The sequence below is a fragment of the Stegostoma tigrinum genome, chromosome 3 (assembly GCF_030684315.1).
Source record: "Stegostoma tigrinum isolate sSteTig4 chromosome 3, sSteTig4.hap1, whole genome shotgun sequence".
NCBI classification, from domain to species: Eukaryota; Metazoa; Chordata; class Chondrichthyes; order Orectolobiformes; family Stegostomatidae; genus Stegostoma; species Stegostoma tigrinum.
The window spans coordinates 92,326,556-92,339,284 of NC_081356.1; positions in this window are offsets into that span (position 1 = coordinate 92,326,556).

A 12,729-nucleotide genomic window follows, 5' to 3' on the forward strand; every position below is an offset into this window, starting at 1 on the left:
GAATCTTAAAATTTGTGTGAAATATAAATAAGTGGTTTACTTTATCTTTTGTGTAATTAACTTATGTTTTATTATTAATGCAAAATCTGCAACCTTGTGTGCCAACATTTCAGTAAGAGACCACCTCTTTAAACACAAGCAAAACAATTTATCTATCAAACTAGATTTCACTCTCAGATCCAATTTATCCAGTAATAACATTAATAGGAATCATAACATCATTCACTGAACACAATTACTGGAGGCTGGCAATGTTCTTTAAGCAAAAGAATACACCAGTTCATTATGCAAAAGAAATAAAGAACAAGACAATATGATAATTTTGAGATTTTTTGCATAAACAGCAAAAAGATTAAACTCTTTTCACCAGCAACATTATTTACAGTCATTTAATTCAAATGAAATATCTCTACTATCTTAACTCTTCAACCCCTTAGTCAAATTACTCTTTCCAGTTCTTCTCCTTGGACAGCTGACCCAACTTTTTTCCAAATCCAAATGCCTGGATTATTCTTTAGAGTTATTACAACCTGGAGATTACAGCAAACTACACTCCCACCATCTGGTAGGATGATTTCTGCTCTTCTAAATTCAACCTATTAGTGGTCTCTAACCATCTATTTCTGCATTGTAAAATTCAGCTTTGCAAACATTCAACATTTAATGCCCCAGACAGATAATCAAGTCGCTTAAGTCAGTTGACTTCTTGGAAAAGTTGTCTTTAACTTACTGCTCGAAGTTACTTTTTGACCTTTGTTTAAAACAGGTCACTTTCATAAAACTGAAAACTAAAATTTATATTCCTCTTTTCAAAGTTCCCAAATAATAGCAATATATAACAAGCCTACATCACAAAATAAAAACCAAAAGAACTGCAGAGGCTGTAAACCAGGAACAAAAACAAAGTTGGTTGAAAAGCTCAGCAGGACTGGCAGCATCTGTGAGGGAAAAAGGAGTTAACATTTCAGGTTCAGTGATAGTGACGGGGCAACACAGTGGCTCAGTGGTTAGCTCTGTTGCCTCACAGTATCAGGGACCTGGGTTCAATTCTCCCCTTGGGCAACTGTCTGTGTGGAGTTAGCACATTCTCCCCATGTCTGCATGGGTTTCCTCTCTGGTTTCCTCCCACAGTCCAAAGATGTCCAGGCTAGGTGGATTGGCCATGGTAAGTTGCCTATAGTGTTCAGGGATGTGTAGATTAGGTACATTATAGGGGATGGGTCTGTGTGGGATGCTGTGAGGGTCAGTGTGGACTTGTTGGGCCAAAGGGCCTGTTTCCACACTATAGGTATTCTATTAATCTATACCCTTCCTCAGAACTGCCTACATCACAGTTAGCAGGGGGGCTATAAGGGTCTTAGAGATGTGGTCACACATGTGGATGTGGTGTGACAGGTGAAAGCTAGAGAGGCCATTACTTAACTAAACAATTGGCATAATGTTACAGGGCACATTGTGTTTAACATGCAAAATAACACTTTTCACTGTATTAATGTACATGTGACAATTTTTACAGATGCACCATAGAAAGCATTACTTCTGGATTGGCAATTCTCTACCCAAGACCACAAGACACTACAGAGAGTCATAAACACAGCCCAGTCCATCATGCAAACCAGCCTTCCATCCATTGACTCCATCCATACTTTCAATTGCCTTGGGAAAGCAACCAATATGATCAAAGGCCACTCCCACCCTGGTTATACTCACTTCCACCTATTTCTATCAGGCAGAAGATATAAAAGTTTGTATATTCATAAGAATAAATTCAAGAATAACTTCTTCTCCACTGTTATCAGACTTCTGAATGGACCTCTCAAACTTTACATTTAACGTTGATCTCATTCTTTGTGTACTTTCTCTGCAACTGGAACACTGCATTCTTCACTCTGTCCTGTTACCTATGCACTTTGTATGGTATGATTTGCCTGTAAATGCATGCAAAACAAAATTTTTCACTGTACCTCGGTACATGTGACAATAATGAATCAAATCAAACTAAATTAAATCTAAATCTAAGAATCAAGGTATGGGTGAGACAAGGGTGAGGGTCCTGTCAACCATGATGGTGGGGGATTCCTCATTCGAGAAAAAAGGAAGAAATGACAGAGATGCCTCATGAGATCATTTGGTAGGGGGTTTAGCAAAGTAAAACATCTTCTTTCTTGATTTTGTTATTGCTGCACTGCTCCAGTGTATATAATTTGCTAATTGAGTGAAGAAGAAAATTGATAGCTGCTGTTTAAAAAATAATTTTAAAAATGTTGAGATAACAAAGTGTGGGGCTGGATGAACACAGCAGGCCAAGCAGCATCTCAGGAGCACAAAAGCTGACGTTTCGGGCCTAGACCCTTCATCTGATGAGACTCTTTCTGATGAAGGGTCTAGGCCTGAAATGTCAGCTTTTGTGCTCCTGAGATGCTGCTTGGCCTGCTGTGTTCATCCAGCCCCACACTTTGTTATCTTGGAGTCTTCAGCATCTGCAGTTCCCATTATCTCTGAAAAAAAAATGTTGAGATTTGTTTTCCAATTTCTGTTGGAGACCTGGAATGGAGGGTGTTGTTTGCAGGCGGCTATCATCGGAACTGGGGTGCGTCACTAACACCATGTTGCTTCAGTCCCCTCCCTTGTTTGTTTCCCTTTTTTTATTGTCACACAGCCTCTCATTGGTATTTCTGTAACTTGCTAATTGAATGTTTTTGACAATTCTGTGGTGCATTTATTTTGGTAAATAAAGGAGTTGGATCCTTGGAGCCAGTGGACTGTGTTTCCATTGGCTGTGGGCAGTTGCACCCCAGGCTTAGGTTCCTTAAAAACAATTTATTTGTTCTTTTTGTTGTACTTAGCCCTATGCCTGTGATCTTTGGCGTGAAGGGGTATGGTCTTTGCAATCTCCTCCTCCTGCCACGTGTAGATGGATGTACACATTCTCTATTGAACTGAGAGCGCTGCAGCATGCTGTGCCTGATGGGTGGGCCTTATCCCCAAGAACCATTCAAAAAATGTGATCATCGGAATCTACGCTGCTTTAATTTCATCCTCAGTTGTACTTGAGCTCTTAAACTGCTTTGTGCTGCCACCTACTGACAACATCAGTTTTTACACAGGCAGTTTTTTTTTACCAGATCCTTTAAAGTGTCAAAGACAGGAATATAGCATAGAATTGAATCGTTTTTGTCAATACATCATTTGAAAGAAGCCAAATTTAACTAGTTTCATAATCTAATGTACTTTGCAATAAATGTTGCTAAACTTTTCATTTGAGTTTTAAACCTATCACTTGAAATATTTGCCCAATGTCTACTGACCTGTCAATAGAAGCAGTTCTTCATTTATTCCACTGGGACTCTCAAACTTTAATTAAGGTCCTTCCAGGCTTCTGTGCTTCATGAAGAACAACTCCAACATTTCTCGTTTACTTGCAGTGTCGTGTACTGCATCTGATTTCTGCCAGAAAGTGGTGCAATGATAATATGAAAACTACTTTGTTTCTAAGTAGGGCCATAACCACATTGTGGTAGTGCTTACACTCAACTGAATGGCAGGTTCTGACCGCTGTACTATGCTATATAATTGAAACAAATATTCACTTAATTATCAGAATAGCAGCTCATTTCTACAGATTGCTTGTTAAAAATATCACAGGTACCTTAAGTAAAAGAAAGTGTGAAGCTAGTAAGAAGGTAGAAGGGATAGGCTGTGTTAGATGTTAAATTTCAGGTAACTGATCATGCCAACTTAAGACCTAAAACTATTAAAATGAAGCAGCACAGTGTTCAATGTTTAGTACTGCTGCCTTCGTACCAGGGACCTGAGTTCGATTTGATGGCCTGCGTTGAGTTTCCACATTCTCCCCATGTCTGCATGAGTTTCCTCTGAGTGCTCTGGTTTCCTCACATGACCTAAGGATGTGCAGGCTAGGTGGATTAGCAGTGGGAAGAGCATGGTTGCGGGGGAAATACTCTTTGGAGGGTCAGTATGGAGTTGGCGGGCCAAATGGCATCACTCGACTCTGTAGGGATGCTTTGATTCTGTCATGCTGAAGTGTTGAAAAATAATTGTACTCTGTTAAACTGAAATAAGCTAATGCAGTGTTTTATAATTCTGAACTCAATTTATTCTATTCAGTTAAACACAATCCTAAATCACAGACTGTATCAAGTACGTTTTATATACGCTGTGCCAAACTGAAGTCTGGTTCCACTGAACCAATACAATGACACTGAAGTTAGCAATACAATTTTCCTTAATGTCCTATCATTTAGCCATTAAGTAAACTTTATGAAAAAGGATATTACCACTGTACTCATTGACCTAAGTTGATTCACCGTACAAAAGCATCTCAATGGTATGTGGCACAAGCTAAATACGATAAATCAGGAAATGATACTTAAAGAGATGACAGTAGTTTGGCGATGGCAAACATTTAAACAGTACATGGAGAAACTGCAATAATTGTTCCTTCCTGGCTGGCACAAATATAGAAGGGGAAAGTTGGTCCAAACACTGCTAAGAAGGGAAATTAGGGATAGTATTAGATACAAAGCAGTGGCATAAAATTGTCCAAAGAAAATAGCAGATTTGAGGATTAGGAGCAGTTTAGATTTCGGCAAAGGGGTAAAATGAATTGATTTAAGAGAGGGGAATAAAGGCTATGAGAGTGAGTTTGTGGGGAACATACAAACAGATTGTAAATGTTTCTATAGGCATGTGAAGAGAGAAAGATTAGTGAAGACAAATGCAGGCCTCTTACAGTCATATATCTGGTAAATATGGTAAACTGTTGGTTCCTCCAGGCGGGCAGTGGCGGCAGTGCCAGGCGCTGTTCCTCCCAGGCTCTTGTTGGCGATCACAGGCAGCAGCATTGAGAGTAGGCCCTGTGCGGAATGTTAGCAGCCTCCTGGTGGTTGGTGATGACAGAAGAGAACAAAGGTTCCTTTCGGCGACTGGAGGTAGCAGCGGCAACAACTATAAGGACGCGGCTCCAATCGGCTTTCAGGGCTGGAAGAACGCAGCTCCTCCCAGCAATCTATGTGAGGCTCGCAGGCTGACCAAGACTCCAGGCCAGGGCTAGGCCCGAGTGCCCGCAGCTGTGGTTCCAAATGCCTTAATGGAGACAAGATATGACTTTAAGATCTAGATTTTTCTTACCTTTTGGCTTTGTTTTATTTCTGCTATTGTTCTCTTTTTACCTTCTGACTTTATAACAAAGTTGATGCCAGAGAATAGCAACTTTGTACACTTTTCATTGTACTCATGCATTCCTATACTTCAATACACAATCTAATTCTAAAATTCTAAATTCAAAAAGGGGAACAAAGAGAAAACAGATGAACTAAGTAATATTTGGTTCTGTCTTCACAAAGAAGAACACAAGTAACCTCTCAAAAATATTGGGGAACACAGGATCCAATGAGACAGAAGAATTGAAAGAAATTAATACGAGAAGGGAGATAGTAGGATCTGCAGATGCTGGAGAATCTGAGATAACAAGGTGTAGAGCTGGATGAACACAGCAGGCCAAGCAACATCAGAGGAGCAGGAAAGCTGACATTTTGGGCCTAAACCCTTCTTCTAGTCCCTTCAATCTGCTGGAGGGCTTTCCTGCTCCTCTGATGCTGCTTGACCTGCTGTGTTCATCCAGCTCTACACTTTGTTATTTCAGTATGAGAAGGGAAATGGCTTGGGGGAAATTAATGGGATTAAAGGCTGATTAAATCCCCAGGGCTCAGAGTACTTAAGAAAGTGCTTCTAGATATAATGAATGTACCCATTGCAAGATTCTTTCAACTCTGGAACTCTATTGAAGGGTCACCAGACCCCAAAACTTTAACTCTGTTTATTCCTTCAGTGATGCTGTCAGACCTGTGGAGCTTTTCCAGCAATTTTGGTTTTGCTCCTGATTTACAGCATCCGCACTTCTTTGGTTTTTACTGACTGAGCTGGTTAAATTCTACAGTATATTGCTACTAGACTGGGTCTGTTACAGAAGTGATGGTAGCTTGACCTCATCCTCACCAATCTGCCCGCAATATACACGTGTCCAATATGGTACTAGTAAAATTGGCCACCACAGAGTCCTTGCGTAGACAAAGTCTCACCTTCAAAATGAGAATACTCCCCATTGTGTTGTGTGACATTATCAGTGTGCTAAATGGGATAGAATTTGAACAGATCTAGCAAGTCAGGACTGGCAGCTATGAGGTACTGTAGGCCATCAGGCAGCAACAGAATTGCACGCAAACACAATCTGCAACATTATGGCCCACTATATCTCCTCTTGCCCATTTCTATTAATGCAGTAGATCGACCAGAATACAATGCAGAAGGGTATTCAAGGAGCATTACCAGGAATAGCTAAAAATGAGGTCAACCTAGCGAAGCTACTGTTATGAAGAAGGGCTACTTTAATGCAAAAGTAGCACAGTAAATAATGTACAGGGCTAAGCAATTCCCCAACCAACAGGTCAGACCTAAGCTTGGCACACCTGATATATCCTGTTGTGAATGATCACAGACAATTAAAACAAAATCACTTGGGGAGGCTTCACAAACATCTTCATTAATAATAAAGGGGTAGCCCAGAACATCAGTGCAAAAGGTAATGCTGACACATTCGCAACAATCTTCAGCTGTAAGTGACAAGTGGATGATTCATCTAGGCTTTCCTCCAGATGTCCTTAGTATCACAGATGCCACTCTTCAGCCCATTTGGTTCACACTATGTCATATCAAGCAGCAACTGGATACTGCAAAGGATACGGGCCCTGACAACACTCCAGCGATTGTATTGAAGACTTGTGTTCCGGAACATGCCTAAACACCTAGCCAAACTGTTTCAGTGCAGCTACAACACTGGCATCCTACTGATCATGTGGAAAATCACTTTGTTATACCCCTATATACCAGAGGCAGGACAAATCCAAAACAGCTGTTTACTGCTTTATCAGTCTAAGTGCAATTATCAGTAAAGTGTTAAGAAATAACCTGTTCACTAACACTCAGCTTGCTTTTGACCAGAATGTCTCAGCTCCTGATTTCATTACATGTTCAAACATGGACAAAAGAGTTGACTTCCAAAAGTGAGATGAGAATCACTGCTCTTGACAGCAATGTTGCTTTTGACTGAGGAGCCCAAACAAAATTAGAGTCAATGGACATCAGAGGGAAACTCCCCACTGGTTGGAGTCATAGAACACAAAGTAGGATGTTTGTGGCTAATGGGGTCAGTCATCTCAACTTCAGGACATTTCTGCAGCAGTTCCTCAGGGTAGTGTCCTAGGCTATTCATCTTCAGCTGCTTCATCAATGATCTTCTCTCTATCACCTGTAGAGGGTAACTTAACTCCTGTCTCCCTAAGACACAAGTCAAGAGGGTGACAAAGTTCTCACCACTTGTCTGGATGACTGCAGCCCCTACACCACTTCAAAAACTTGATGCTATCCGGGACATGCAGCCCCCTTGATTGGCACCACATTCACAAACATTCAGTCTTTCCACCACAGACACAAGCTGGCAGTTATATATACGATTTATATGATGCCCTACAGAAACTTACCAAGTCTCTTTCAACAGCATCATCCAAATTCATGACTATGACGATCGAGAAAGACAATGGTCACAGATACAAGACAATGAGTATAGAGAAGGTTGAGAGTAGGGAGGTCTGAAATAAAGTTTCAGGGATGCAAGATGGCACCGGCAAGCAAGAAGTTGGTTTGAAGTGTGTCTACTTCAACACCAGGAGCATCCGGAATAAGGTGGGTGAACTTGCAGCATGGGTTAGTACCTGGGACTTCGATGTTGTGGCCATTTCAGAGACATGGATAGAGCAGGGACAGGAATGGTTGTTGCAGGTTCCAGGATTTAGATGTTTCAGTAAGAACAGGAAGATGGTAAAAGGGGCGGAGGTGTGGCATTGTTGGTCAAGGACAGTATTACAGTTGCAGAAAGGATGTTTGGGGACTCGTCAACTGAGGTAGTATGGGCTGAGGTTAGAAACAGGAAAGGAGAGGTTACCCTGTTGGGAGTTTTCTATAGGCCTTCGAAAAGTTCCAGAGATGTAGAGGAAAGGATAGCAAAGATGATTCTCGATAGGAGTGAGAGAGACAGGGTAGTTGTCATGGGGGACTTCAACTTTCCAAATATTGACTGGGAGCACTATAGTTTGAGTACTCTCGATGGGTCAGTTTTTGTCCAGTGTGTGCCAGAGGCTTCCTGACACAGTATGTAGATAGGCCAACAAGGGGCAAAGCCACATTAGATTTGGTACTGGGTAATGAGCCCAGCCAGGTGTTAGATTTGGAGGTAGGTGAGCACTTTGGTGATAGCGATCACAATTCTGTTATGTTTACTTCAGTGATGGAAAGGGACAGGTGTATACCACTGGGCAAGAGTTATAGCTGGGGGAAAGGCAATTACGATGAGATTAGGCAACATTTAGGGAGCATAGGATGGGGAAGGTAACTGCAGGGGATGGGCACATTAGAAATGTGGAGCTTATTCAAGGAAAAGCTCCTGTGTGTCCTTGATAAGTATGTACCTGTCAGGCAGGGAGGAAGCTGTAGAGCCCGGGAGCTGTGGTTTACGAAGGCAGAGGAAGAAGAAGGCTTATGTTAGGATGATATGTGAGGGCTCAGTTAGGGTGCTTGAGGGTTACGAGGTAGCCAGGAAAGCCCTAAAGAGAGAGCTCAGAAGAGCCAGGAGGAGACATGAGAAGTTGTTGGCGGATAGGATCAGGGTAAACCCTAAGGCTTTCTATAGGTATTTAAGGAATAAAAGAATGACGAGAGTAAGATTAGGGCCAATCAAGGATAGTAGTGGGAAGTTGTGTGTGGAGTCAGAGGAGATAGGGGAAGCACTAAATGAATATTTTTCGACAGTATTCACTCTAGAAAACGACAATGTTGTCGAGGAGAATACTGAGATACAGGCTACTAGACTAGGTGGGATTGAGGTTCACAAGGAAGAAGTATTAGAAATCCTACAGAGTGTGAAAATAGATAAGTCCCCTGGGCCAGATGGGATTTATCCTAGGATCCTCTGGAAAGCCAGGGAGGAGATTGCCGAGCCTTTGGCATTGATCTTTAACTCATCATTGTCTACAGGAATAGTGCCAGACGACTGGAGGATAGCAAATGTGGTTCCCCTGTTCAAGAAGGGGAATAGAGATAACCCTGGTAATTATAGACCAGTGAACCTTACTTCAGTTGTTGATAAAGTGTTGGAACAGGTTATAAGAGATAGGATTTATAATCATCTAGAAAAGAATAATTTGATTAGGGATAGTCAGCACGGTTTTGTGAAGGGTAGGTCGTGCCTCACAAACCTTATTGAGTTCTTTGAGAAGGTGGCCAAACAGGTAGATGAGAGTAAACCCGTTGATGTGGTGTATATGGATTTCAGCAAGGCGTTCGATAAGGTTCCCCACAGTAGGCTATTGTACAAAATGCGGAGGAATGGGATTGTGGGAGATATAGCAGTTTGGATCAGAAATTGGCTTGCTGAAAGAAGACAGAGGGTGGTGGTTGATGGGAAATTTCATCCTGGAGACCAGTTACTAGTGGTGTACCGCAAGGGTCGGTGTTGGGTCCACTGCTGTTTGTCATATTTATAAATGACCTGGATGAGGGCGTAGAAGGATGGGTTAGTAAATTTTAAGGTCGGTGGAGTTGTGGATAGTGACGAAGGATGCTGTAGGTTACAGAGAGACATAGATAAGCTGCAGAGCTAGGCTGAGACGTGGCAAATGGTGTTTAATGCAGACAAGTGTGAGGTGATGCACTTTGGTAGGAGTAACCAGAAGGCAAAGTGATGGGCTAATGGTAAGATTCTTGGTAGTGTAGATGAGCTGAGAGATCTCGGTGTCCATGTACACAGATCCTTGAAAGTTGCCACCCAGGTTGACAGGGTTGTTAAGAAGGCATACAGTGTTTTAGCTTTTATTAATAGAGGGATCGAGTTCCAGAACCATGGGGTTATGCTGCAGCTGTACAAAACTCTGGTGTGGCCGCACTTGGAGTATTGCGTACAGTTCTGGTCACCGCATTATAAGAAGGATGTGGAAGCTTTGGAAAGGGTGCAGAGGAGATTTACTAGGATGTTGCCTGGTATGGAGGGAAGGTCTTACGAGGAAAGGCTGAGGGACTTGAGGCTGTTTTCGTTAAAGAGAAGAAGGTTGAGAGGTGACTTAATTGAGACATATAAAATAATCAGAGGGTTAGATAGGGTGGATAGGGAGAGCCTTTTTCCTAGGATGGTGATGGCGAGCACGAGGGGGCATAGCTTTAAATTGAGGGGTGAAAGGTATAGGACAGATGTCAGAGGTAGTTTCTTTACTCAGAGAGAAGTAAGGGAATAGAACGCTTTGCCTGCAACGGTAGTAGATTCGCCAACTTTAAATACATTTAAGTCGTCATTGGACAAGCATATGGACATACATGGAATACTGTAGGTTAGATGGGCTTGAGATCGGTATGACAGGTCGGCACAACATCAAGGGCCGAATGGTCTGTACTGTGCTGTAATGTTCTATGTTCTATAAAACACAATCACCAGCATGTGTTCCTCCAAACTACCTACCATCCTGACGTATAAATATATCACCATTCCTATGCTTCATCAAAATTCTGGTTCTCCTTCTTATCAGTATTGTGGGTATACTTACTCCAAACATACTGCAGTGGTCCAAGCAGGCACTGCACCACTAGACATTGACACGAAACTCCTGAAGCATCAGTTCTACTTTCAGCATAGTCATGGCAAGAGATTCTTAAGAGAGACAGCATAAATAATTTTGGAATATCTCCAAAGCATCCCTGAAGATATCAAAGATAGTAGGAACTGCTAATGCTGGAGCATCTGAGATAACAAGGTGTAGAGCTGGATGAATGCAGCAGGCCAAGCGGCATCAGAGGAGCAGGACAGCTGATGTTTCGGGTCTGGACCCTTCTTCAGAAAAATGTAAAATTCTGAAGAAGGGTCCAGACCCAAAACATCAGCTTTCCTGTTCCTCTGATGCTGCTTAGCCCGCTGTGTTCATTCAGCTCTACACCTTGTTATCTCCTGAAGATATCAAACATCCTTACCAACTCATGGTGTCACGAATTAACGGGAAGAGTTTGCCAATGTTCGTGTCCCATTGTGCCGCAATCTATCTCCAAAAGTATAAACATTTAATATTCCAATGAGACCACCAAATAACCAATATGCCTGACTAACTGCTACTCAGGACAAAATATATTCATCCCAGGCTCATTCTGTAACAGAGAGAAAAAAGAAGTTATTGTAGCACAGTTAACTTTAGCAAGAGCAGTGAAAAGGATTTCTATTGTATGCAGCTTCAACCATATCTTTTCAAAACCTCAAAATTAAACACACACTTAATCATAATTGACTGGCAAAAGACAAATAGTTGAACATAAATGATAAATGGATAAAGTTTGTAGACAGGATAAACAAAATTCCAAAGTATAGACTACAAGGTGGAGTCTAATATCAGGCACATAAATGATATTTTACTTCCAGCACATGTTGATTTTGATTTAATATTAAAAACAAACTTTTTTTATTCCATGTGATGTCACTAGCTGGGCCAGCATTTATCATCTATCCCTAGTTGCCCTTGAGAACTGGAACTGGAAATCGCTCAGAGGCAGTACTTTAATCAGGCATGTGATGTTGTTACAGTGTTTAGTCCTCCTGCTAGATAAGGTAGTATCTCAATATAGTTATAGTTGTTATAAGTGTTATCTACATGATCATGTTACTGAAAATAGTACATTATTTTAAAATGGTGAAATTGACTTAAATTCTCAACAGCCATAGTGAGATTTTTATTCCATGCATGGATTTGTAGCTTGGTCTTTTCCTTTGGTTTACAAGCGCAGTAATGTAACAACAGTATGCCGTATCCCCTAATTATGATGTCAATTCTTTTTTGAGGCACTACCATCTTGCTAAATAGGAGAGATTTTGAACAGATGCAGGAACAAAAACTGGGCATCCATAATGTTCTGTGGTCTGTCAGCAGAAGCATAACTGTATTCAAACACAAGCTATAATCTCATAGCCTGGCATTTTCCCCATTTTACCATTACCATAAATCAGGGAAGCTAGTCATGGTTCAATGAAGACTGCAGGAAAGCATGCCAAGAGCGGAACTATGCAAAACTAAAAATGAGGTATCAACTTGGTGAAGCCAAATTATCTGCATGTCAAACAATACAAGCGGCATGCAGTGGACACAACTGAGCAATTCCACAGCAATGGGTTAGTTGCTTGCATCAAAGACATTTCGTAAATGACTGCCAGACTACTCGGACCTCTTGGCATCAGGGTAGCCCACAAACCCACCAACACACCAAAACAGCAGCTAATGAACTTAAAAGACCCTATACCGACAACAAGCAAAACGAACGTCATCTACAAAATACCTTGCAAGGACTGTGACAAACATTACATTGGACAAACAGGCAGAAAGCTAGCTATCAGGATACATGAACATCAACTAGCCACAAAACAACATGACCCACTATCACTAGTATCCTTACATACAGATGAGGAAGGACATCGCTTTGATTGGGACAACACATCCATACTAAGACAAGCCAGAGACACGCACAAGAATTCCTAGAAGCATGGCATTCCAACCGGAACTCCATCAACAAACACATTGTTTTGGAGCCCATCTACCACCCTCTGAGAAAACAAACAGGAAATGACATCAC